This window comes from Pinus tabuliformis, chromosome 2_2, assembly GCF_031772625.1.
Source record: "Pinus tabuliformis cultivar Carrire ecotype Pingquan chromosome 2_2, CPIR1, whole genome shotgun sequence".
Lineage (NCBI taxonomy): Eukaryota > Viridiplantae > Streptophyta > Pinopsida > Pinales > Pinaceae > Pinus > Pinus tabuliformis.
The window spans coordinates 1,019,432,974-1,019,455,794 of NC_142300.1; positions in this window are offsets into that span (position 1 = coordinate 1,019,432,974).

Sequence of the window (22,821 nt, forward strand, 5' to 3'; positions counted from 1 at the left end):
TGCATCTGCGGCAAACTTTCTATCTAGATTCCTAATATAGTCCTGAAACTCTAGCAATATTTTATGAATAGATGATTCTGTTGCAATGAGAGACAAGATCTCCAGCTTGATTTCTTGCATATGGCATGTATCAAAAGATTGCACGAAGAAATATTCAAAGAATGACTCGAATAAGGAGGGCATTGCTGCAACAAATGCCAGATTTGATAGTACCACATACTAAGAGTCGTAAGAGGACCTGGGAAGGAACAAAAGCAGCTTCACAATTCTTCTCACATCCTTAACTGGAGCCATAAGCCAATGGAATCCAGCAGCAGCAACAACGACCCCACTATTTTGGCTCCATAACAAAGGCAACGTGCATTGCAATAGAAGTTTCAAATCACTATGTAGCTCAATAGTAGGAATAGCATCATCTGACTCCGATGAATCACTACTCAAGGAAGTCGTCCTTGATAACTTACGATGATCATTTCTCAAGCAGCTTGAAACGAGGCCCTTTCCTTCCATTTTTTTGACCTTCCTCTACGTTAGAGGCACTGCTTCTGCCATATCCGTGGTTCATAAAACCCTCTGATGAACTATCAGAATTTTTTGTTTGAATTTTTAGTCTCTTTGAATAACCTAAATTGAATGCGGCAGACATTTTTGAAATTCCATGCGCTCATTAATTTCTGCGTGATTGTTGGTGGAGTGAGGTGGAAAAGACGTGTGCTGGCCCATATGAACTGTTGTGTTATCATGAACTGCTGTTGTTAACTATTTGTTCTCTGCTTGTATTCAATTCCATTAGTTGCACTAGAGTTTAGAATATCCCCAACTGTCTGTGTTTTGTTTTTGAACTTCACGTGAAGGGCTGATCATGCTGCGTGATTTTTGCCTTGATGAGTGCAATTGAACGTGGCTCTCTTCTTGGCTGAATCCACTCATCTTATTCATTCATGCATTGCTTTATATTAGATCTATGCAAACAGATGAACAAGGTTTAGTCACGTACCTGAAATCAAACGGCTGCTTGTGAAGCTTCTTGCTGATGCATGCTTGGATCCTTTGATTGCATGAGGCTTGGCTAATGATTTTTGATTTCTTTTCCTTGTGCAGGTGTCCTCTGGCTGGATCTGAGTTGCATGCAATCCTTTCCACGTTCAACTCTGCCCGTTCAAGCTGCTGCTGCTGCATGGTCACAAAACCAAAACTTCTTTTTCCCATTTCTCCTAAACGGGAGATCGGATTGATCTGAAACTTGGTGACCATGTTCCTACCATCATTATGCATCTCCCATAGCAAATTCGTGATCAATGGATGCATGGATTTTGAGAAAAATGGAAAATGGCTGAAGATTTCAGAGGTCGATTTCTCGGAAACCGTGCATCGGAATCGGCTGAAACTTCTTGGGTAGGTTACTATCACCCATGTACATCTCCCCATGAAACAGGTTTTGAAACGGATGCACGGTTATGGAGAAAATACAAAAATGGCTGATGGTGATGGAGGCTGATTTCTTGGAAACCGTGCACCGGAATTGCATGAAACTGCTCAGGCATGTTGTCATCAACCTTTTACAATTCCCCATAAAACGGTTTGTCAAATGGATGCATGGTTTTCAAGTTATGGCAAAAACAAATTCTGCTCTATGTGTTTTTGTTTCAAGGCACTTTGCATTTTGGTTGCATGGTATGACAAAATGAATTTTGGCTGTGATGCAGGTATGAAGATGATGGAGGAGGAGTTGGAATATTGCATGAGGGCTTCTGAACCCTTGAGGAAGCTACCATGCTTTCCAAACCACTTTTTGAAATGCATGCCTAGTTTCCCACAATTTCTACAGGAAGTTCCTGTAGAGGCACAATGAGAAGCACAAGGAGGTGGAAAAAATGATGGATGAAGGCAAGGGATGGACACACAAGTGCTTGTAGGCCTAATCAACAGATTCCCACCATCAGATTCACTTTTGAAATTGGATTTGGCTCGTCCAAAGGTTCTATAGGATGTTTCCTGTAGAAATACAGAGCACCCTGTAGAAGGCACAAGAAAGAGTCCTTTGACCTTGATTTGAGTGCTCCTCCTGTCATGAAACGTCCTTCTTTAACCTGCAATGTCATTGCTGCAACATGAAATTATTCAATGGAGATTAGCTTTATTTTTCTTTTTCTTTTTCTCTTTCTTTTTTTGAAAAACAACTAGGGCGCCTCATACAGGTTTTCACCCTAATTGCCTGCCTTGGGCCCCTCCAAGGGAGGTTTTCACCCAAAGATATTATTCTCTTTTCTCTTTTTTTTTTTTCAACCCATTGACCGCCTCGTGGAGGTTTTCAATCAATGAGCCAATCTAAGGCGCCACCGAGGAGGTTTTCACCTTAGATTTCTATTTTCCTCTTTTTTCAATTTTTTTTTCTTTTTCTTTTTTTCTTTTTTTTTTTCTTTTTCTTCTTTTTTCTACCCTACCCTACTTGAAAAACAAAATCATTTTCAAGTATAAGAATACTTCCAATGGAGCCATGTGCACATCGAGATTAGAGAAAAAATGATGTGAAGGCTCGGAATGCATGCTTTGACAACTATCCAAATTTTAGAGACAAAATGATCTGACTTTGAAAGTACAAAACATAGCTGAGGAAGAGAGTACTGCTGCAACTTAGTGACCTTTTGAAACCATATCTCAATATAGCTTTGATATCCTTGGTCGTCTTGCTGATCTGGATCATTCTTCATGTCACCTTCTACCATGATTTTCTCATCTTCCTCTTTTTGCTGATCTTTCTCTTGAATACATGGAAGATCTGATGGTAACCATGAGGAGGCTTTCTCGATCTCTGATTGTGATCTCTTCTTCTCATCAAGTGAAGCCCATGGTTCTTTGATCTTTTCTTTTGAATCTTCTTCTGCTGGATGTGGTCCTTCAATGCTTGTAATATAGTCTCTTTTTTGCAAGGCTCTTCGTGAGCTTTGGTGAACATCATTAAGCTCAAAAGGAGTAATTTGCACATGTTGTGCCTCAGCTTTGCAATTTGGTTGAGCTGCTTCATTGCATGGTTTTGGAAATGGTGCTACGGGTAACTGAGTGGAGGGGTGTAATTGAGATGGAGGTGGATGGCATTGTGGTTGGGTAGGCATTTGGAGTTGCCTTGGTGGAGGAGGAGGCGATGGTTGTGGATGAGCAGGTGGTGGAGGAAAATGATCGGGATGAGAGTTGTACTGGGGCCTCCACTCTTGATAAGGTGCATTCCACTCAGGCTGTGGCTGAGCATAAGAGTGAAATGAATGAGCAACTGGTTGGGCATAATATGGATCTGTGAAGGAACAAGGAGGATATGACCAAGGAGGAGGTGTAGACCAGGAAGGATGAGCAGGGGGACCCCAAGAAGGCATGAAAGTGGCTTGATAGGGGTCATAATAGGTCTCGGGTGTCCCTTGTAGTTCCTGCTGGTAGGGTACGGGTCCATGTGGCCTCCTTTGGTTCATATAACAGAGTGATTCAGTGGCTCCCTTGGCTCTTTGATATGTGGCTTTGATTCTGGGCAAGGAAGGGCACTGATCTGTAGGATGGTATTCTTCACAGATGAAACACACTTCTAGAGGGTGCACTGGACATTCGTTCCTAGGATGCTTTGTAGTGCACCTAGGACAAAAAATGGCCAAAGCCCTCTTGGCTTCTTCTTTCTTCTTTTGGATCCGCAAAGTATCCAGTTGAATGGCAAGAAACTGCCTCATATCACTCTTGAAATCTTCGATCTGATTTGCAAATTCATCTTTGGACAAGGGACTGCTCCCAACATTTCTGCTTGTAGCCATTTGCTTCAAAGGAATGTTTCTTCTTCTTCTCCCCTAGAGTTTCTTCAGATATGTCTTGATGTCCACCCAAGGGTTCTTTCATCACAGCCATCGAAGAAGAACGTTGGCTGTGTGAAGCAGTGGGGGTGTTGTGCAATCATTTTTCTAACTTATCTCTACTCCTACAAAGCATGAAATGAAATATTTTTGGTTGATTTTTTTGTTTTTTCTACTTCTACCTGCAAAACTAAAATAGATTGAACTGCAACTAACTATCTTGCTGAAATGAAAATGCGGAATTGAAATGAAAGCAGGAAAGGACTAATCTATTTTGCTCAAATGAAATTGCAGGAATGAAATGCTAGGCTACACTTGTGAAATTGAAATGCTAATCTACGCTTGCAGAAATGAAATTGCGGAATTGAAATGATAATCAATGAAAGCGAGAAATGCTAATCTATGAAAGCGGGAAATGCTAATCTACTTTTGCAAAAACGAAATTGCATAATGGAAATGAAATAAACTACTTAGCAGAAGATTGTAGTGGAAAATAGAAGAAAAGCGACAATCACCAATACTCTGACGCTTCCCCGGCAACGGCGCCAAAAAGATGGTGGGCTCCAGTATTGTAGCAATAATGCTACAACTCCTGGAGCTTCCTATCTCTAATTTTATCAACCCGACAGTTCGTACAAACTTGGAAGAGACGGTGCTGTATGCACAAGTACTAGCTCTTGTCGCAGCTGTCACTTGGTCAGCTGGCACAAGTCTGCTAGGGCTCAAGCCAACTTCTATATGTTCTCAGAAGAAGCTTTATGAGTGATGGACGAAAGCTATCTCGAAGAAAGCTAACCTACTTTGCAAAAAGGAAACTGAAAGCCAACAAAGCATGGAAACCCTAGTAAACCCTAGCAAACCCTAATTCTACCAACTAGTCCTACTAATGCAAAAATGAGAATGCAAACTATCAGAAGAGATGCCATTACCTCTAGGAAGGTAAAATTCATGTGTCTAAGTTATCACTATCTGAAGAAAACATCTTTTTGTATTTTTGATTAAGTTGTTGGAATTAGCATGCATGTGCTTCTAACTAGTTTTCCACTGTGCAGGGATGGATCAAGGGATGAAATGCTTTGGGAAAGGTTGGGATGGTACAGAGAGGGTCTAAGGGATCCCTAGCATTCTTTCTGAGAGTTTCACAAACTCTGGAGGCCATGCAACCGTGTTTATGAACTTCTACAGGAAGTCTGCAGGGGTTTCTACAGGAAGTGTTGTAAGTCTTCTACAGGATGTTCTGTAATTCTTCTACAGGATGTTTCGAAATGGGATTTTGGAGCATGGATGGAGGGAAAAAGATGGAGGAATGAGTATGGAGGTGAAATGGGGATGTGAAGAGGTCTAAGGCTCGGTGGATGAGGCTAAGGAGCGATTGGATTTGTTCAAGGGAGAGTGAAGCAATGTTGCACGAAAATTAGGGTTTTGGGAGCGAATGGAAAACGTGAAGCAAGGGTTCTAAGTAGAGGATGGAGCAGGTAGGTTGGATGGAGTATGTGAAAGTAAGGAAGGGTAATAGGCACTCTACAAGTGGTTTTCCAAACTGAAAAAACAAAGACATGCAAAAAAAAAACAAAGATCTAGTTATGCTACCCTAATATGATCTAGTGAACAGTAATAAGAATGGAGAGCAGCTTATTCAAAATGAAATGCATGAACTAACTTATGCCACTAAGAAATCATCAACTGAAGCATTTAACACTACTAATATTAACATTTACAAATGAGGATTCCAACACTAAGAATTGCATGGCAAAGCAAAACAGCGTTTTTGTTGGCAGCAAAGTCACATTGGTCCCAGCTCATGATTCCACAAAGGGGGAGGTGAGATCCAAGGTGTTTGGCAGCCTTTTTCTGAAGATCTTCCCTGTGGTTAACCTATCAAGCAAATCTGAACATTAAAAACCTTTTCTAATCATCAAAAGCAACCTAAACAACAACACAACATTTAAATCTAAATAGCAGATTTTATTATGAGAATGCAACAAAGACACATAAAGATAAACAAAGGAGGTATTGGGCACTTGAGATGGGCCCAAACCCAAGAGCTACAGCCTCCTAAGAAAGATTTAGAGCTGGTGCAAAGCTGGATTCATCTTTATTAATCAAGAATGAAGAGTTACATCAAAACTGTTCACAAGGAGAACTTGAACATGAGCTGAAAACAAAGCTAATCTATTGCATAAAAATCGAACTGCAAACTAGCTAACTAATGGCTAAAACAAAATGACTAACTGGCTACAAAATGACTAACCACTAGCTAACCAAATTGACTAACTGAAATGAGGTCTTAAGCCCTCTTATTTATACAATTTGAGGACCCAACAGTCCTCCTAAAATTTAGGGACTTGGCTGCCCAAGACTTGTAGTTAACAGCAATCCAACTTGACTTTCTTGGTTGCCCTTGTGCTCATTGATTTTGTGGCCTTTGAACTCCGAACTGATGGTGGAGAATTCAAGGTAAGGGCCCATAAATGAAGGGGACACCTTCCTACAAATCCTCTAGCTTATTCTCCCACGAATTTGGCTGCGAAGTGCTCATTAAGACCTTCAAGTTTGTCTCCAAGTTGACCAAAAAGGCTACACAAAGCACCCATTAGACTTGTTGGCATAATGACTAACCAAATTCATTCTATTAACATAAAAATAATCAAAAACATGCAATAAACCAATGAGAATGGTGGATTAAGTCAATTTAGGAGGTTGAATGAGTCCAAATAATTATCGATTTTTGGGGCCCATCACTTGCAATCATTGGGCTAACTTTGGGTAGTGGTCATGGGTAATAATTAGGCTAGAGATCATGGTCCCATTTGTTAGGGTAAGACTAAGGTCCCATTGGTTTTGGGAACAAATATAGGTTGCACGGTGCTCCTCCACTATAGGAACAAACCCTACTACTATTGATCAACAACCATAGTCTACCTGTGCTGCTAATGAAAAACCATACTCTAGCAGATGAGAAAACCTTGCTGATGAACTTGGGGTGTAATTGATATTAGAAACCTAATAGTGCAGTTTCACATGATAAGCGATACTTGGCTTGGTTTTTCTGGTCTTTTTCTAATGGGTTTTATGAGCCTTTATAATACCTCCCAGCTAATCTCCAACAGATAGGTAGTTTCATAAGTACTAGGGTAGGTAATTGTCTTCCAACCGGGTAGGGATGTTATGAATCAAATGGTAACTAATCCCGCGAAATGAGAAAGAAATTCATTCCTTATTATTATTTGATGCACTACCATCACATTTGAATGACGTCAAGATTGAGTAATCTATTCCTAATCATCAAGTCATTAAAGCATCATATACAAAAGGCATCATATACAAAGAAACTATCAGGAAGAAAGAATAAATCTCAATTGACCTCCACTTCCAGATCAGATCTAGTGATAGATAAGAGAGAGTAGTTATGCTTATACACATTTCAATTGATCTTGTTATTACTTACTTATATACTAGTATTACTTTCATGGATATTTCATAATCTTGTCTTCTTAGTTGTTACTAAATATCCTATCAAGCTATAAAAGAATCTATGTCTTGGTTGAACCAATTGAGAAAAAAGCTATAAATAATCTAAAGGTAAGTATTCCACTTGAAAAAGGAACAAGTGAAGCTTGGTAAGTTGAGTGATCATCACCACTTGTCAGTTCAGTGAGACCCATGTTTCATGTGGAGCCCATTTCATGATGATAGGAAAAAATAAATATTGAACCCACGACCAATTGTCTCTGTCTCCATTCGATTTCAACTACTTCTAGGACACACCCAAGTGCGCCACCTTATTTCCACCATCATATGTATTCCTCATTAATCCCCACCCAAACTCTTAGTGAACATCGAGACAGGCTAGCCAACGATACTTCCTTCACACAACCTTTGTTTTTAGTGTATTGTTGTTATATACTCCCATACTTTTAGACTTATTATAAGGGGTTGCACAACCAGTTACATTTTTGGACCACACCTGCTACCCCACATGGGTTACTTTTGTGGACGAACGATTGTTTATGGGGACCTCTCTTGGCAGATTGGATAGGGACATGATATCTGCTACCCATAGGTGTGTGCAGGATCGGGTCCATCATTCATATAATGGAATCAATGCTCCTACTTCTGTCTTTGTTGCCACTGCATGAATAGACATATTATTACCTAAAGATGCTGGATCATTTGCTCGTAAATTAACTCCTAGATGTGTAGATAATTTTGGTTCTTGTCCTTTCACAACTGAATATAATAATGCAACTACCCCTGTTACTGGTTGTTCTCTAAATGGGAATAGGCATAACCATGAGGTAACTATTGATTCAGATGCTCTCTCTACACAGGATCTGGCTTATAATAACTGGAAGGGATCTTGCACTAAAATTGAGTTTGCTCGAGCAACTAGATAAAGATACTGATCTTCTTGTTGGAAGTTTGACAACGAATTAAGTAAATTTGTGTAAAAATGTAGCTAGTTATTTTTATACAGAAATAGCAGTTATATGGATGTTTCCTTGACACCATGTCAAGGTTTTGCCACGCAAATCCTATGTGTCTATTCGTGTGTTTGGTTTTAGTTTAACAGTTAGTTATGTTCTTTTCATGGTTAATGTATAACTGAATGTTTATTTTCTTTCCTAATTTCCCCGATTCAAACAACACTTCTTGGTGTTGAAATTGCTTCTGTATCTTGTAGGACCAGATCCGAAACTGCCTATGGTTATCAATCTCAAATCAGAAGCTATGCACTAGCCTCCACCTCTGTTTATGCTTGCTTTGTTACTAGTTAGACTTCTTACTTTGCATCTCGATCTTAAGTATTCATGTCCTCCACAAGTATACTGTTATCATTGATGAGATTACCTCTCTCGGTGGTCAAGCTATGCTTACGCATCCTCTCCTCCATTTTGTTTTTATTGACGATGAAGGGTGTGGTCTAAGTGCATTTTTTTCAAGTAGTTCCTGTAGCTTTCTTATATCTAATATAACTTGTTTTTTGGCCATCTAGGGTTTAGGAGTGTTCATTAGCCCTAATGGACTTGACACCTACAACATTTGGTCTTTCCCCTCCCATTTTGTACCCTATAGGTACCCATGTTTAAAGTGTACCCGAGATTCACTTTGCATCTTGCTCAGTGGAAATTACTACTGCTTCCATATGAACAGATTCTTGGTCAACTATCTTTAAAGTGTACTCTTTCTCCCAGTTTGCTATGTGATCTAGATATGGGGTTGTTACGGAGTTCAGAAATGTTGCCTCCTAATCTGGGTCTAGAATTATTATAATGGGATTAGAAACTCTCACTAATAGCTCTTCTTCCTTCGCCGATACTATTTCATAAGAACCTACTTGCTTGGATACTTCCCATGCATTATAGGATGAATAAGTGAAATAATGAAGAAAACCAGAAACTCAATAGCCAAGACACGAAACTGAATAAGAAACTGAATTGGAATTAACAATGAATCTCTGCACTACATTTCGTGGACATTTGATAGTTTTATATCACCAACTATCATTACATAACTAATTATTTGGTATACAACTGTCTATTTACATTTTACCTAAAGTTACTAATTCGTTGTCAAACTAACAAACTCCACCTTGACAACAATTTTCCCATTCATCATCTTTCCTGCAAGCCAAGAGAAGCTAAACACCACCGCAACTTCTCTACTGTAGATGGCTTTGTGAATATGTCTACACAATTTTCTCGTGTATGGACCTTTTTAAGAGCTACTTTTCCGCCATCGATCACATGTCTCAGAAAATGATACCTTACATCAATGTGCTTGGTTCTGCTATGATAGGCAGGGTTTGTAGCCAAGTGAATAACACTTTGACTGTCACAAAGTACATTCACTTTCTCCTGCGTTCTTCCAATTTCATTGAGCAGACCCTTTAACCAGATTGCTTCTTTACTGGCGTCTAAAGCAGCAATATATTCAGCTTCAGTAGTGGACAATGCACCCATGTCTTGAAGCTTTGACATCCAACTAATTGCTCCACCTGCAAGAGTAAAGACGTAACCTGTAGTAGATCTTCTTTTGTCCAAATCACCTGCATAGTCATCATCTACATATCTGCAGACTGATCGTTCACTACCATTAAAGACGATGCAATGGTCACTTGTGCCTCTTAGATATCGAAGCACCCATTTCACTGCTTGCAAATGTTCTTTACCTCGATTTGCCATGAACCTACTGACAACTCCAACTGCATGTGAAATGTCAGGTCTTGTAGATACCATCGCATACATTAAGTTGCCTACAACGTTTGCATATGGTACATGAGACATATACTGCTTTTCTTCATCAGCTCTAGGACTCAAAACCGAAGAAAGCTTAAAATTGGAAGCTAAAGGAACATTAACAGGTTTCACATTATTCATAGAGAACTTTTCAAGTACCTTCTCCACATACTTCTGTTGTGATAACCAAAGCTTACCATTTTTCCTGTCTCTGTGTATCTCCATGCCCAAGATATGTTTTGCTGCTCCAAGATCCTTCATATCAAACGTCCTAGAGAGTTGAGCCTTTAACCTGTTGATCTCTTCCATGCTTTTGCTTGCAATAAGCATATCATCAACATACAAAGCTAAGATAATGAATATGCCATTGACACTTTTGAAGTACACACAATGATCATACTCACTTCTTATAAAGTTCTGGCTCACCATGAAGGAATCAAACTTCTTGTACCATTGTCTGGGAGACTGCCTCAGACCATACAATGATTTCCTGAGCTTGCAAACTAATCTTCTGCTGCAACCTCATACAAAACCTTCTGGTTGTTCCATATATATCTCTTCGTTCAAATCACCATGTAGAAAAGTTATTTTAACATCTAACTGTTCTAACTCAAGATTAAGCAACGCAGTTAGTGCCAACACAGTACGTATAGAAACAAGTTTTACAAACGGAGAAAAAATCTCATGAATGTCTATACCTTCAACCTGAGAATACCCTTTTGCTACCAGTCGTGCCTTAAACCTTTCAATACTACCATCAACTTTCCATTTCATCTTGAAGACCAATTTACATCCAACAACACTTCTCTCTTCAGGAAGCTCTACAAGATCCGAGGTATTGTTCTTGGCTAAGGAGTCCATTTCTTCTTCCATAGCCATTTTCCATTTCTCACTATCTGTATCATCTATTGCTTCCTGATAACAAGAAGGTTCCCCATCTTCAGTAATCAAAGCACAAGATGAAGTAGAATCTTCATACCTTTTGGGAGTTTTCATTTCCCTTGTAGACCTTCTCAGAGCAACTGGTTGCTGAACTGGTTCAGAAACTTGCACTGGTTCAGAAGCTTCAACGGCTTCCTTTATGTCTTCAACACCTTTTTCTCCAGAAGTCTCTCCTTCCTTTCGACTGTCACCGAAAGGTCTAGCCTCCAACTGAACTCGTTGACACGGCGATACCTATTCATGTTCAATTCTTTCAACATTTGATTTTAACAAAGAGGATTCATCAAATGTTACATCTCTACTAATGACTATCTTTCCCAATGTAGGATCCCACAACCCATATCCTTTCACTGCATAGTCATACCCAACAAAGACATAACATTACGGCTTTGGATCTAATTTTGAACGTTGATTTTTTGGAATAAGAGAGTAAGGATCACAGCCAAATATCCTCAAATGAGAATAATCACAAGACTGAGCTATCCAAACTTCTTCAGGAATTTTACAATCAATTTCTACTGAAGGTGATCTGTTAACTAAATAACAAGCACTAGATACTGCTTCTGCCCACAACTCCTTTTGCAAGTTAGCATTGCTGATCATGCTTCTGGCTCTTTCCATAAGAGTCTAATTCATACGCTCAGCAACAACATTTTGCTGAGGAGTATAAACAATAGTTTTGTGTCTAACAATGCCCTCATCGTTACAGTATTGTTCAAATTCAATAGAAATGAACTCACCACCATTGTTAGTTCTTAGACATTTAATATATTTGCCTGTTCTTTTCTCTACCATTACTTTAAATTGTTTAAAGAAATTTAATACATCGACTTTCCTTTTTAGAATATAGACCCAAACTCTACGGGAGTAATCATCAATGAACGTTAAAAAATACAATGCACCTCCATATGACACAACAGGGGAAGGGCCCCACAGATCAGAATGAATGTAGTCTAAAACATCTTTACTATTATGAATTCCAACTTTAAATCTCTGTTTACACTGTTTTCCATACACAAAATGTTTACAGAAATCTAAATTTAAGGATTTTAGACCAGAAAGAGATTTACGTTTCATCAATATCTGAATACCTTTCTTGCGCATATGACCCAAACGCCGATGCCATAAACGAGTACCTGCTTCTTCTTTTTCTGACGCAACCGCTACTTCAGTGATCTGAGTACTTCCTCTTAACCTGTAAAGATTTCCGACCTTTTCTGCCTTCATAACCACAAGGTCTCCTTTAAAGACTTTCAAGACGCCATCCTGACCTGTAAACTTATAACCATCTGCATCCAACACTCCCAAAGAGATTAAATTTTTCTTCAAATTAGGTACATGTTTAACACTAGTTAGTTTCCTAACTGTGTTATCATACATCTTAATCCTGATATCTCCCATCCCAATAGTCTCACATGACACATTGTTACCCATAAACACAGAACTATCGTTTACATTTTTATACGAAGTAAACCAATTTCTATGTGGGCACATGTGATGCGAAGCACTAGAGTCCAATAGCCAGCTATCAAAATCCCGAGAGACATTACATTCAGGTGAAGTTTCATCTACCATACATAATTCTTCCGCAGATAAAACTTCGTCTATCATACTTGAATCGACCTGATTCGCTTCGTTCATCGGGTTCTCGGATTCCTTCTGTTACCAACAGACCTTCTTCAAGTTTCCAACTTTACCGCATTTCCAACATTTTGCCTTACACTTCTTGCCCTTCGATTTCGACCTGGAAGACCCCCTTGGTTTTTCTCCCTTTCCTTTGAGCGTCCATTAGCGACCATGGCTTTTGATGTAGCCATTTCAGTGCTGGATTTCCTTCGAACTTCTTCAGACAGAAGAGCTCCCATGACTGATTCAAACTTCAAAGAATTAGCAGAGCTGAAGCTGATCGAAGTTACGAAGTGATCCCATGATTCAGGCAGAGAACACAACAAGGTTATGGCTTTACCTTTTTCCTGTATTTTGACTTCCATATCTGTTAATTGACAAATTAGAGTATTAAAAACATTCAAATGTTCTGCAACGCTTGAACCTTCTTTCATTCGAAGACTGTATAACTGTCGTTTCAGATAAATTCTGTTGGTTAATGATTTTATCATATAGAGGTTTTCAATTTTTTCCCACAATCCTGACGCCATAGTCTCTTCAACAATGTTGAAGAGAACTACATCCACTAGGCATAAGCAGATGGTACTGAGAGCTCGGGCATCCAAGTCCTACTAGTCTAAAGTAGTCATGGTTGCAGGTTTCTTAGTTGCCCCATCCAATGCCTTGTGCAACCCTTGTTGCACAAGTAGATCCTTAACCTTCAATTTCCAAAGAGCAAAATTGCTCTTTCCGGTGAATTTCTCCACCTCGAATTTTGCATTCGACATCTTGGCCATTTTCTAAAACTTTCAATCTTCAGTCTAGGGTTTTTAAAAAAAAATATTTCAATTTTCTTCTTCCAAAAAAAAATATCCAATGCCAACAAAGGATTTCCAAGTTTTAACTCTCCCTAGTTCAATTGCTGAATAATTTTTCGAGGGAAAAACCTCTACCTCTATTTTTTTTTCAAATTCAAAGAAAACCCTTTTTTAAGAAAAATTTCTTTTCTCCTTTCCCAAAAAAAAATGTCTTCTTTTCTCCTATTTTTCTCACATTCACCCCTTTAAACAAAAAATTCTTTAAATTTAAAAAATACCCGGATTTTAACAGCAACTTCGGCTCCTTCACGTAGCAAAGAAAAAAAAGCCTCAGTCTCACTCTGGACAACAATCTGGCACTTCACGCAGGGACGCACGGATAGGCTTTCTCATGGAGGCGGCAACTTCGGCTCCTTCACGCATGGAGGTCTACTTGCTCAGCCACACATTCAGCCACGTTCAGCTACACACTCAGCCAACATTGATCACTGAAATTATCAGGTCTATTGTTTTCTTACATAGGGCAGGTTGCTTTCTTTTTTTTCCAACGCACAACCGCCTTTCTTCAAAGCACACGCTCTGATCACGCTCAGGCAGGTTCACGCAGGTTGGATTTGCTCCAGATCACGCTCAGGCAGGTTCATGCAGGTTGGATTTGCTCCAGGTCCTCAAACAACCGCCTTTCTTTCACTTTCTTTCACGCCTAGGCACCGCCCTCGGAGCTCTGATACCACTTGTAGGATGAATAAGTGAAATAATGAAGAAAACCAGAAACTCAATAGCCAAGACATGAAACTGAATAAGTAACTGAATTGGAATTAACAATCAATCTCCGCACTACATTTCATGGGAATTTGATAGTTTTATATCACCAACTATCGTTACATAACTAATTATTCAATATAAAACTATCTATTTACATTTTACCTAAAGTTACTAATTCATTGTCAAACTAACATGCATTACCTTATTGAACCTATGCCTTACCACCTAGTTATACTTATGTTCTTGCAGTTGTGAATATTTATTATCCTATTATGTTAGCTTTTGGATGGACCATCTTAGACAACGATTTAGCAAGGAATAGGAATGGGGATGTTGGTATTGGAGTAACAAGGGATAGAAAATGGTGACCATGGTGATACATTATTACTAGTCAACTAGGGGTTATCTCTCGGCTTGGTTCTTTATCCGCTTCTAGGTATTGATCTAGAAATGTAACTACTTAAACTGCACCTAACGCATCTCCACCTCTTTCTACTATGGGTGCTACTTTATTGGTTAGTGTTGCTACTAGGTCTTGATCTTCCCTTGCTTATGGTCTGGATAATATGTTGCTGGTCCTGGCTCATTTTCTTAATCTACTAAATAAACATAGGAGTCTACTACTGCTCTTGTCATTTCTCTAGGTGTTTCAATGCCTGGGATTGGTTCTCGACCTGGATGATCTGCATATGGTGATTAGGATGCTTACTTTTCTTGGTGAGCCATGTATCTATGTGTCTCTCTTGTTTAATGTGTTTTCTTTGTTTATATTTTTGCAATATATTTTATGTGTTCCATTTCTCTATAATATATCATTTTCTAACAAATTGAAGTGTATTGTCTCTTTGAATCGCAACAAATAAGTAAGGCATCCCATTGTATTGATTAACAACAGTAGTTATTTTCTCCTCATCTATTTCTATAAGGGGTGCGCGTTCCTAAAATATCCTTATCCAATGTGAACTGATGCAAACTCGCACACCTATGGGATTGGGGGCCATAAAAGAATCACCCCCATGGCCTTTTTGATGCTTAAGTCATAAAGTCAAAGGAAAAATGCAAATATTAGAGGTGAGGGGCTAAAGAAGCAATCAAATCAATGCCACCAAATCAAACATAGAGAAGTTTAATGAAATTCCATGTGAGTAATAAAGAAATGAAATTAAGTATCCTTGATGAGAGGGGTGCCTCGGACAAAATCAAACTGAGTTTATTGGTAAAAGAAATGGTGACTTCCAATGTTTTGAGAATTTGTTCCGAGCTGACTACTTTGTTCCTTCTCCAAATGGTGTTGTTTAAGATACCATAAGCCCACCTGAAATAGGCATTCTTTAGGTGCCTTAACATCATGAATTATATATAAGCTTATCTATTTTATTTTCTTTTATTTTTTTCCACCCACGTCCCTCCAAATTGGAAATCAATCTATCTGTTGCACGTCATTTGGTGACCGCCTTTTCCCAACACGTGGGTTGTTTTTACGTGGTTCTCACCTAAATCAAATTTATTACAAAATATCATAAGTTAATCCTTTCTTTTTCTGGCCTCACCAAAAACAATGGTTGTTATCCACTCAGTAAGTGAAAGTGTTATTCATATTGGGTTGTTTATCTGTAGGCACTGTGTATGTGTATTGTAAAGTGAAAGGATAATGGGTAATGTCAACTGAATATGGAAACCTAAAAGTGCACATAATATGGACATCATGCGGACATCATATGGACATAAATCATACTGACTGGAAGCTAACCACTGAGAGCTCATTGAGGTCATGTTCTATGGGAAATGAGCTAACTAAATGTGGATGGTGAACTCATTCTACTATGTTGAACTTACTTCTTTCAGATGGAGAGGGTAAAAAGCGGGTAGGAGGGTGTTCAGTCAAAGGTTGTTTCCAAGGCTATATTTCCACTTAGAAAAGGTAGTAGGTCTGATGCATAGGTTTAAAGGTTCTTTCCAAGGCAAAGGGTAGCGAGATGAGGGTTACGAGAAAGCCCCCCAACTACCAAGAAGGAAGACCACTCACCGAGGATTAGCATTTATGCCTTAAACACATTCTTTGGAGAGCCGAGAGTCTCTCGCTGAAGCCCATGGGTGGAAGTTGTAGGTAGTGGGGCTTAAACAGATGGCTAATAATGCATGGATAGGGTTGGCTTTCTAGACTACTTAGGGTTTACTCTCACTAGAAGGGTTGGCTTTTAAGAGCTATGGCATAGATATATAAGTGTTCTCCCTCCAAGGTGGTAAGGGCTCTTTCTTCTCTTCATTCTGATTTTGATCCAATGATTAAAGAAAATCTTTCTATTATATTCTAGGAGTTCCTCCTAAAGCTTGTGTGACCTAATGTAGGATGGTAGAGAGAATATAATTCAGGCAAGTATATGGTCTAAACAAGAGAATGTAATGTAATCCTGTCTCCTATAGGTCCTGATCTTATGGGTCTCATTCCTTCCTGGGCTAAGTTTCTCCATGCCATCAATCTAGTACTTAAAAGGTCTTCTCATGAAGCGATTATAAATCCTATGTTTATTCCACATTTCGATCCAACGATCCAGTGATGAACTAATTCCATCCATGGCTTATGCTTATAAGGAAGGCTCAACTTGTCATGAACACTTTGTGATTCCACTTCGTGGGCTCCCTTGAGGTCTAAGAAGTTCGTGTAGGTAAAATAGAAAGATCAGCCCCTGCCTCCCTACGTGGGGTATTCTTGGCTGATGTAGTGTTAAATTTTTAGTCTGAGGCTATATTAACAGAAATGTAAGGTGTCTAATCCCACCCAACCTGAAAAAAGAAATATCTAGTGCAATAGTGATGAAACTCTTCTTCCCTTCCTTCCATAGAATGTGAGTAGGGGTAGGGTAGGGGTTGAAGTAAGAGTAAGAGTAATAAAATAAAGGAACATCCAATTTTGATCCGGATTCATATTCATGACTTAATGGTTGTCGGGCAACACTCCATGTTGTGAAGTTCAAGGTTGGTGAAAGAAGAAGGTATCCTTCCTGGCTTGGTTGCACTGTACAGTAAGTCATGTAAGAGTAAAAATATCTCTCTCATATTATATACATAATAAAAAAAATGAAAAAAATCATATAAGTTATATGTTCTGAAGCCAGATCGACTTGCATGTTCAATGATTGATTCTGTGCTCCTCAAGCACTAGGGGAAACAAGTTTGATTCTAGTGAATTCGAAAAGGAATCTGATAGGGGGTGTTTCTTATACTAGAACATGTGGTTATCATGGGTCTAGGTGCCCATATTGGTTTTTCCAAAATGAAATTCTATTAGTGCAAGTGTATGACTAAGAGCATTTCTTTCAATTCCCACATCATCTGATCTGATCGGGCACTTCTCTTGGTGTTCATGGTTCCCTCCCTTATTAGCATGTAACTAGGGTGGATGTAAATAGAAAGTGTGTCTTGAAGGTGGTATAAGGTGGTAAGGTATCATGATTGCCAATTCCCATGATCCAAGCCATCCTCGATAAGCTCTCTCCTCTCCTCCCCGCTGGCATAAAGTCCAATAAGATTTTGTATTGATCTTACTTGGTCTTTTCATTCTGTTGTAAGGCATGTAGCTAGTTCTGTCCATAGAAAGCCATTCCTTTCCTTTCAGGCAAGTTTATAGTCTTTCCAAGGTAAGGTATAATGTAGTGATTCAAATTCCCATGGCTAATAAACAATCAAATGATTAAACAATTCAAGGTTTTCCTCCTTTCCTATTATATTCTAGCAGCGCCTCCAAAGATCTAATTCTATAGGGCCTACTTGGAATACCTCACCAAATGGAGCCTGTCCATCCAAATTAAGTTTTGTAAAGACTCTCCCCCGAGTGTTAATTTTGTTATACTGAAGGATTGGTACTCCATCCCATCATCGTAGGTTTTCGATCGTACTTGAAGGGTCTAATAACAGTCCCTCCAAAGTAAGACGAGTGTGAAAAGATAATCTATGTGGGTCTGGGCATCAACAATACATGTCCTAGCAATCACAAAGTTGTCACATTTATCAAAATTAGGCTCCCCAAAGATGTATGAACAACAATCCACCAGATAATATCCCTCCTATAGTATGAAGCATGTCTTGTCCCATAATATGATTTTGATAATTAGATCTAACAATACATATCCATCTAGGAGTAAAAGATCTTTGAAATGTCAAGATCCACCCACACTATCATACATGAGCTACTAAACCATGGCCATCGATCCACTCTTCCCCCCATCAAATAAAACCTTCCCAACGGGGTTTTTAGATGATCCATAATCCAAAGTAATCTAGCATAGTGAAACACCAGTTAAAGATATAAGCAGTTAGAGGTAAACCCCCTATGGGTACAATACAACAGGAGCATGCATGTGACTAAAAGTGTTTGGTTACTATTAGATAAAACCTCCATTGCCCACCTTTCATACGATAAAGTAATCAAGACTAGAAATGTTGATTTCATAATGGAATGACTCAAAGCCTTTGGAAAGCGAGTGTAGAGCTCTAAACCAAGTAGTTAGCGTAGGTCAAGAATCATCTATTCGGTGATATTAAAGTCAATTCTCCCTAGGTAAGTGGATTATTGAGAGATTATGATGTGATTTCCCATTAAAGAATTCCATCCATCCACCTAGTCGGGGTAGGTTGGAAGAACTAAGTCTCATCTCCTATCAATCTCACGCCGGTCCATTCAACCTCTTCTCTCCTCTCTGTTTTGATGGAGAAAAATAATCCAAAACCATTCAGCTAGCAAAGAAATTATCTAAGCTCAAATTAAACTTCCCTATGCTATTGGTTGAAGGTAGTGTGGAACCAAGACTAAGAGGTATTGTTTTGCTGATTGATACTAGGTTGAAAGGGTCAAAGGTTTCTGTTATACATGTAATAACAGTGATTCAAAAATCTTGTCAAAGGTCTATTCTGTAAAGCCCGATTGACTTCACTCTCATGCCTTCTTCCAGACTCCGAAACCCAGTATGTTGGGGCAACAAGTTTGATTCTATTGAATCTGATGTAGAAAAGCATTGGAGATGGGGTATTCTATATAAAAAAACACTTCGTTGTAATGGGTATTTATATAAGGTTATGGATAAACCTTATAATTTTTTGTTCGTTGATTTGAAAGTGGGATCCATACTTGTGAGGAAAGAGAAGGAGATGTGGGAATGAATGCTCGCATAACCTTATATAAATAATCAAACCTTAATTTATTTACTTTTAGCAAGCATGTAAATTAATAACCCATTTTCAAGTCAATCTCCTATCTATATCCTTATCTTAAGAGTGCATAAATGAGATTCATAATGAAACTGAAGTACATTTATGCATGCACTATGAATGTCGGGTCAAGTGACTTTGAAACTTGCAGCAATCCCCCCATTATCACCCACATTACTATGTATGTAATAATACATCTATTCATCGTATACGTGAAAACCACTTAACAACTTATGAGAACTACCATGTCAAGTCTACTATCTACATATTTAATTGATATGTTTCAAGCAAGATCAGAGGATTGAGTGAGAAGAACCAAGCGAGCGGACATACCCTTCAAAGCATGGGTGGAAAAAAAAATATATTTATGCACAGTGTGGACTACCTTTCAAGCATAAAATAATAGATATAGTAGACTTCGGATCAACTCTTCATGACTCATGTTGGGGTGCGTAACCCCATTCGACCATTGGGGCAAAAGTATACTCCATCATCGGGAAAAAGGTACCTACATGCATTAGGGAGTTAGATAAATATATAAATCATAACAGGAAGGCCGAGAGAAAAGTGGGTAAGTGCTCCTAATGTTTCCTAATTGGAATGTGGAATTTCATGTCCATGTAGATGCATCCAACATTTCCCTAGGAGCATTGCTTGCATAACGAGGGTGAGGGAATCTCAATCACCGTATTTTTTTTGCAATTAGGACGTTGTCTCAAGCCGAGCACAACTATACCACCAAAGAGAGGGAAGGGACAGCGATGGTGTATGATTTACAAAAGTTCCACCGTTATCTATTATATTTGAAGGCCATTTTCAATTCTATGTAGACCATTCAGCTCTAAAGTACTTGGTGAATAAGTGTATCTTAGAAGGATGAATTTGTAGGTGGTTGTTGTTATTTTAGGAGTTCCCTATTGAGGTTATGTTAAGTGAGGGATACATAATAAAAGTAGTTGAGATATGTAGATAAATTTACTTAGTTTAACCAATGCTTATTAATTGGGTTGAAGCAAGATATCAAGTGGAAGAACCTGTAAATTCATCTTATCCACCCGTGGGATGCGAGCAAGGAATAAATCTACCTCCTTCATCCGGTAGTTTAAGCTCTCCTAATACCAAGCTATACTAATAGAATAAAGGGGAAGGCCTAATCTTTTGTAGTCATCTTAAAAATACTATAGATAGCTCCTCCTTGCAATACTATTTATAACCAAATAATCCTCTTTGACTCCACTAGATACAACCTCCTCCAGCTAACTCACTTCAGTTCTTTCAAATCTACTTTGAATAGGGAATGACTTGCTAGTTTCATAGTGAATGTCATATCGAATAATCATATTGATATTAGCAAAGAGTCATACTAGGTTATATAGTCATACTAACTGATCATAGAGAATAAGAGTGATCATACTTGTGAAAGATCATGGTGGTCCTATTCTAGGTAATGTAAGTCATAGCAACAATCCAACTTATCGAATATGACTTCTCATCATAATTCCACTTGAATAATCTCCACTTCATATCATGTTCTATTGGATAACTTCATGTCATGCTCCTAATCATTGGGCTAACTTTGGGTAGTGGTCATGGGTAATAATCAGGCTAGATATCATGTTCCCATTTGTTAGGGTAAGACTAAGATGACGGTCCCCCTGGTTCTGGGAACAAAGATAGGTTGCATGGTGCTGCTCCACTATAGGAACAAACCCTACTGCTACTGATGAACAACAATAGTCTACTTGTGCTGCTAATGAAAAACCATACTCTAGCAGATGAGAAAACCTTGCTGGTGAACTTGGGGCGTAATTGATATTAGAAGCCTAATAGTGCAGTTTCACTCGATAAGAGATACCTGGCTTGGTTTTTCTGGTCTTTTTCTAATGGGTTTTATGGGCCTTTATTGTACCTCCCAGCTAATATCCAACAGATAGGTAGTTTCATAAGGAATAGGGTAGGTAATTGTCTTCCAGCCGGGTAGGGATGTTATGAGTCAAATGGTAACTAATCTGAGAGAAATGAGAAAGAAATGCATTCCTTATTATTATTTGATGCACTACGACCACTTTTGAATGACGTCAAGATTGAGTCATCTATCCCTAATCATCAAGTCATTAAAGCATCAGATACAAAAGGCATCATATACAAAGAAACTATTAGGAGGAAAGAATAGATCTGACTTGACCTCCACTTCAAGATCAGATTTATTTACAGATAAATAAGAGCAGTTATGCTTAAAGACATTGCCATTGATCTTGTTATTACTTACTTATCTACTAGTATTACTTTCTTAGATATTTCATAATCTTGTCTTATGAGTTGCTACTAAATATCCTATCAAGCTATAAAAGAATCTATGTCTTGGTCGAACCAATTGAGGAAAAAGCTATAAATAATCTAAAGGTAAGTATTCCACTTGAAAAAGGAACAAGTGAAGCTTGGTAAGTTGAACAAGCATCACCACTTGTTAGTTCAGTGAGACCCATGTTTCATGTGGAGCCCATTTCATGATGATAGGACAAAACAAATATTGAACCCATGGCCAATTGTGTTTGTCTCCATTCGATTTCAACTACTTCTAGGACACACCCACATGCCCCACCATATATCCACCATCATATGTATTCCTCATTAATCCCCACCCAAACTCTTGGTGACCACTGAGACAGGCTAGCCAGTGGTACTTCCTTCACACGACCTCTGTTTTTAGCCTATTGTTGTTATATACTCGCGTCCTTTTAGACTTATTATAAGGGGTTACACAACCAGTTACGTTTTTGGACCACACCTGCTACCCCAGATGGGTTACTTTTGTGGACGAACGATTGTTTATGGGGCCCTCTGTTGGCAGATTGGATAGGGACGTGATATCTGCTACCGATAAGTGTGTGGAGGATCGGATCCATCATTCATATAATGGAATCAATGCTCCTACTTTTGTCATTGTTGCCACTGCATGCATAGATATATTATTACCTAAAGATGCTAGATCATTTGCTGGTGAATCAACTCCTCGATGTATATATAGTTTCAGTTCTGGTCCTTTCACAACTAAATATAATAATGCAACTGCCCCTGTTACTGTTTGTTCTCTAAATGGGGATAGGCATAACCATGAGGTAACTACTGATTGAGATGGTCTCTTTGCATAGTATATGGCTCTATAACAACTGGAAGGGATCTTGCACTCAAATTGAATTTGCTCGAGAAACTTGATAAAGACACTGATATTCTTGTTGGAAGTTTGACAACGAATTAAGTAAATTTGTGTAAAAATGTAACTAGTTACTTTTATACTGAAATAGTAGTTATATGGATGTTTCCTTGACACCCTGTCAAGGTTTTGCCACATAAATCCTGTGTTTCTATTCGTGTGTTTGGTTTTATTTTAACAGTTAGTTATGTTCTTTTCTTGGTTAA